This window comes from Sander vitreus, chromosome 24, assembly GCF_031162955.1.
Source record: "Sander vitreus isolate 19-12246 chromosome 24, sanVit1, whole genome shotgun sequence".
In the NCBI taxonomy this organism is placed as follows: domain Eukaryota; kingdom Metazoa; phylum Chordata; class Actinopteri; order Perciformes; family Percidae; genus Sander; species Sander vitreus.
This window is the reverse complement of record NC_135878.1, coordinates 43,685-50,000: the sequence shown is the minus strand read 5'-3', so window position 1 is coordinate 50,000 and position 6,316 is coordinate 43,685. Positions and strand designations below refer to the sequence as shown.

The 6,316-nt window shown below is 44.3% G+C and overlaps 1 pseudogene; it reads left to right on the top strand.

The window, feature by feature from the left end:
* Nucleotides 1–4,395: 4,395 nt before the first annotated feature.
* Nucleotides 4,396–5,430, top strand: LOC144512892 (E3 ubiquitin-protein ligase TRIM63 pseudogene; annotated as a pseudogene).
* The last annotated feature ends 886 nt before the right edge of the window (nucleotides 5,431–6,316 follow it).

The window sequence follows — 6,316 nt, the reverse complement described above, 5'->3', positions numbered from 1 at the left end:
ATTTATAAAATCGATCAATTCAAAGATATTGAATCTAATATAGTAGTTACAGTATTATATTCATCTCTGAAATTTTGTGAAGGGCAAAATGTTTAAATAATTCACAAAATAAAACCTTTAAAAGTTCAGTGAGTGAGTTCCAGCTGTCAGCTGCTGGTGTCTGGTGTAATGGCGCCCTCTGGTGGACATCAGCAGGAACTACAAGCAGAGCTGAACACACATTTATCCTTTATTTATTTAGCCTATAATCGATCAGTTTAAATATGTTAAATCTAATATATAGTAATATTCCCCTTTGGAGATGCTGATGGCAAAATCTTTATTAAAGAAATGAAGTCAGAATAAACTGTAAACATGTTTTAATGTGTTCAGCTCTGCTTGTAGTTCCTGCTGATGTCCACCAGAGGGCGCCATTACACCAGACACCAGCAGCTGACAGCTGGAACTCACTCACTGAACTTTTAAAGGTTTTATTTTATGAATTATTTACCCATATTGCCCCTAACAACATCTCAAAGGGGGATATTAAACTGTTACTACTATATTATATTCAATATCTTTAAATTGATCGATTATATCGATATATTAAAATAATTAAACTGTCAAAGCGCCCTCTGGTGGACATCAGCAGGAACTACAAGCAGAGCTGAACACACACTAGATCCCCCGTTACATTGGATATTAAATGTAATGTAATAGTGAAAGTATAATATTTCTCTCTGAGATGTTGTGAACGGCAAAATGTTTAAATAATTCATAAAATAAAACGTTAAAAACCTTTAAAAGTTCAGTGAGTGAGTTCCAGCTGTCAGCTGCTGGTGTCTGGTGTAATGCGCCCTCTGGTGGACATCAGCAGGAACTACAAGCAGAGCGCCGGAAGACAAACAAATTAAAACCAAACATGTTTACACTTTTTATTATTTTAATTTTAATGTTTTTATCTAATACACTAACTCGGCTTTTTAAATTAAATTGTACCTACTCATGTGTATTTATTTTGTAATATTATATGCCTTTATTTTATTTATTACGATTATTATACTGATTAATTAATTATATGATTATATTTATTTAATTATTTTAAATACTTAATCTAATAAAACTGATTAAAATAAAAGGATATTGTATAATAAAATAATTGAATTATACAGATACAACAAAGGATTAAGGATTTAAAATATGCATTTAAATAATATATTTATACATTTAATAAATAATGATTAGAATAAAGGGATATAGATTTATAAATACATAAAATTTAAATAAAAAAATAATACATACTGTGTACTAAAAAATGTACAAGAAACTCACTTTAAACTAATGTATAAAAATCTATTTGGTCGCTGATTTTCTTCCATTTCTCCAACACCAAAAGTTAGCATTATGCTTCATTTGCATATTTAAACAGAACATTACAGAAAACCTGTAAATACAAAAAATAATTGTCTTAATGTCAGTAATCAGCTGATATCTGTTAGTTCAAATGTTTCCTAACATGTTGCAACACGAGGCTGCAGCTGTCTGTTCTCCACACACACACACACACACAGAGACAGACACACACACACACACACAGAGAGACACACACACACACACACACACACAGAGACACACACACACACACACACACACACAGAGACACACACACACACACACACACACACACACACACACACACACACACACACACACACACACACACACACACACACACACACACACACACACACACACACAGAGACACACACACACATACACACACACAGAGACACACACACACACACACACACACACACACAGAGACACACACACACACACACACACACACACACACACACAGAGACACACACACACACACACACACACACACACACACACAGAGACACACACACACACACACACACACGAGACACACACACACACACACACACACACACACACAGAGACACACACACACACACACACACACACACACACACACACACACACACACACACACAGAGACACACACACACACACACACAGAGACACACACACACACACACACACACACACACACACACACACACACACACACACACACACACACACACACAGAGACAGACACACACACACACACACACACACACAGAGACACACACACACACACACACACACACACACACACACAGACAGACACACACACACACACACACACACACACACACACACACACACACACACACACACACAGAGACACACACACACACACACACACACACACACACAGAGACACACACACACACACACACAGACACACACACACACACACACACACACACACACACACACACACACACACACACACACACAGAGACACACACACACACACACACACAGAGACACACACACAGAGACACACACACACACACACACACACAGACACACACACACACACACACACACACACACACACACACACACACACACACACACATATATACATACACAGAGACACACACACACACACACAGAGACACACACACACACACACACACACACACACACACACAGAGACAAACATGTCGTATATATAGACTACTGATGCCTTAACACACGTGTCAAACTCAAGGCCCGCGGTCCAAATCCGGCCGCTCGCAAATGTTGATCTGGCCCAATTTAGGTTCACAGTAAATGTCGTCCCGTCTCGTTTTGGGCCGGACCAAAAAGACAGGAAATGGTTTTCAAAACTGGAATTACGCAACACTCAAAGCAGAATTGCTTTTAAAAATGTAATCATTGTTGACGTTCAGACTGCAGGCAAACGGGCCCAAATCTGAAAAAGAAATGAGATTATTTTGGGGTCAACGCTCAGATCTCGTAGTGAACTGAAGAGTTAAGCTTCTTTAAAACAGTCTCTGCATGTTTAAAAGGCTTTTTATTTATCCCAGTTTAGTTTTTTTACGTTCTGTTTCTTTGTGACACTTGTGAGTGTGTGAGAAGTGTTGTGTAAAAATGACTCAACGTGTAAACAGACATCATGTACGACATGTTGACATCACTCCGCTCTCCGGTTTCTTCTCACGAGTCTTACCGTCTTATCTGCCAGATCATTACAGCTCGGTGTTCTCGCTGGCGTCTGTGTTGTTGTTATCGAACGGGAAAGGAAATGACAAAATAAAACTAAATAATATTGCTTGTTTAGTTTAGTTGTTTCACAGAACACAAAAAAAACAAATGATGTATTGAAGAAATACATATAAATACACACGAGGGTAGAAACCTGTAACAGCCACAACCAAAGGACACAAGTGTAGAAATACATAGAGGAGTAGAGGAATAACTACCTTGCAAAGGTCATAAACGGTATTGGAAAAGCGTGAAAACAGCACGAAAACAGTGTGAAAACAGTGTGAAAACAGCATGAAAACAGCACGAAAACAGCGTGAAAACTGTTTGAAAAACAGCACGAAAACAGCGTGAAAACTGTTTGAAAAACAGCACGAAAACAGTGTGAAAACAGCGTGAAAACAGTGTGAAAACAGTGTGAAAACAGTGTGAAAACTGTTTGAAAAACAGCGCGAAGACAGCGTGAAAACAGTATGAAAACAGTGTGAAAACAGTGTGAAAACAGTGTGAAAACAGTGTGAAAACAGTGTGAAAACAGTGTGAAAACTGTTTGAAAACAGTGTGAAAACAGCGTGAAAACAGTGTGAAAACAGTGTGAAAACAGTGTGAAAACAGCGTGAAAACAGCGTGAAAACAGCGTGAAAACAGCGTGAAAACAGTGTGAAAACAGCGTGAAAACAGTGTGAAAACAGTGTGAAAACAGTGTGAAAACAGCGTGAAAACAGTGTGAAAACAGCGTGAAAACAGTGTGAAAACAGCGTGAAAACAGCGTGAAAACAGCAAATGTGAGATCTATCAATAATAGAACTGTACCTGTCTCTATCAATACAGACATTACCCAATGTTTACCTGCTAAAAGTCTTTTTTTATGCTTTTCTATTTCAGTTTTATGTGAAAACAACAAACTAGTTTGGATTTCAAAGCGTCTGTTTGCGTTCAGGTGCTCGTCCTGATTTTGCTTTGATCAGGATCAGGCTTCTTTTTATTGAAATGTTTCCACGATTGAATGGATCCGTAGTGGAGGAGACTCAACATGTAAACAGAGTTCATGCAACATGTTGTTGTTGGAGTTTGTTCTCGAGGCGTCTGACCCTCAGTCAGGCATGTGCTGCAGCAAAGGCTGCTGGGAAGTCTATTTCCGGATCAGCGAGAGACAAACAGCTGGCCGGCGGCTCGGGTTTCCCTCCTATAAAGGCTGCGGGGCGTCTGACTGCGGCAGACTGAAATAAACCGCTGAGCGAGACGCAGAGAGAGCTACACAGAGCCAGCACAACCACGCGATAAAGAATGGACATCCAGACGAGTCAGGTGGTGCGCCCGCTGAGCGCCATGGAGAGCATGGAGCGGCAGCTGAGCTGCCCCATCTGCCTGGACATGTTCACCAAGCCTGTGGTCATCTTGCCGTGCCAGCACAACCTGTGTCGCAGCTGCGCCAACGACCTCTACGAGTCCCGCAACCCGTACCACTACTCTGGCGGGACCTTCCGCTGCCCTACCTGCCGCTTCGAGGTGGTGCTGGACCGCCACGGCGTGTTTGGGCTGCAGAGGAACCTGCTGGTCGAGAACATCATTGACATCTACAAGCAGCAGCAGGAGAGCAAGGCGGGCGACGGGCCGGACGGCGAGGACGCCCCGCTGAAGGACACGGACGCCAAGCAGCCGCGTTGCTCAGAGCATGAGGAAGAGCGCATCAACATCTTCTGCATCACCTGCCAGACGCCCACCTGCTCGCTGTGCAAGGTGTTCGGCCAGCACAAGGACTGCGAGGTTTCGCCGCTGCACGCAGTGTACCAGAGCCAGAAGGGCGAGCTGCGCTCGGCCGTGGAGCTGCTCGCCGCCGCCAACGCCTGCATTCAGGCCACGATGGCGCAGATGGACGACACGTGTGCGCTGATCCAGGAGAACGGCGAGCTGCAGCGCAGGCGCCTGGGCGAGAGCTTTGACCTGCTGTTCGCCATCCTTGAGGAGCGCAAAGGCGAGCTGCTGGAGCGCGTCAGCGGCGAGGAGCGGGACAAAGTGTCGGTGCTCAGGGCGCTGACGGAGACGTACAAGCAGCAGCTGCAGCTGGGCGTGCAGCTGCAGGAGCGGCTGACGCAGAGTCTGCAGGCGAACGGCGCTGCGGCGTTCCTGCTTGCTGCCAAGCAGCTGCAGGAGGAGGCGCGGCAGGCGGCGAGCGGCGCTGCTGCGCTGCAGAGGCCCGAGCCGGGCTACGAGAGCATGGAGCACCTCAGCGTGGACACCACTCAGGCTGAGGCGCTGCTCGCCGTCATGGACTTCAGACACGGTGGCGAGGAGGCAGCGCAGGACGCAGACAGAGACTAAAACATCAGAAAAGACTTAAAACAAACGCAGGACGCTGACACAAAGTTAAAGACTTTTTAAAAGGTGTTAAGATCATTTTTTGGGCTTTTCCGCCTTTAATGGACAGGACAGCTAGGTGAGAAAGGGGAGAGACAGAGGGGGAAGACATGCAGGAAGTCATCACAGGTCGGACTCGTCGAGGCATAAGCCTCTCAGTATACGTGCGCCTGCTCTACCCGCTGAACCAACCCGGCCACAGACGGTGGGAAGTACAGATGAGAAGATGAATTCCCGTTGAAACGGCTCATTATAAAAACTTGAAGAGTGTTTCTGGTGGGAGGAAGAAGACCAGGAGGCCGACAGAAAGTAAGAAACACAGTAAGAAAAGACTTTACTATAACAGGGAGCGATGCCAGAGGAAGCTGCTGCTGCTTTTCCAGAAACTGGAGGAACTCTTGGAGGAAAACGTTGGAGGAGTCGTGTTATAACTTTGGGGGAACGTTTTTGTATTTTAATTTTTATACTTTTTTATTGTCAAATGTTTCTTAAAGTCTGGATAAAGTCCGGACTCTAGAGAGAGGTATTTAGTATTTGTTGTTTTCGGGACGTGTTTGTGTCTGTAAACCCAATTTCAGACAGCTGTAACTCTGAGATGTATTTTAAAACGTGTGAATAAAGTTTTAGTTGACCGTTAACGTTGCCCTTGCCATTTCTCAGGGACTTTCCAAACACTTAAGGATGCACGTGTTTTCCTATTTTTACCAGGGTCAGTGAACGCCTCGTGGCCTTTTTTAGTCGTGTGTCAGTGTGAATGGAGGCTATTTTCTCTGACAGGACGGGAATAGTTTAAGAGGGGTTTTATCTGGGGGGGGGGGGGGGGGGGGGGCTGGGTCATGTTTCTGAGGGT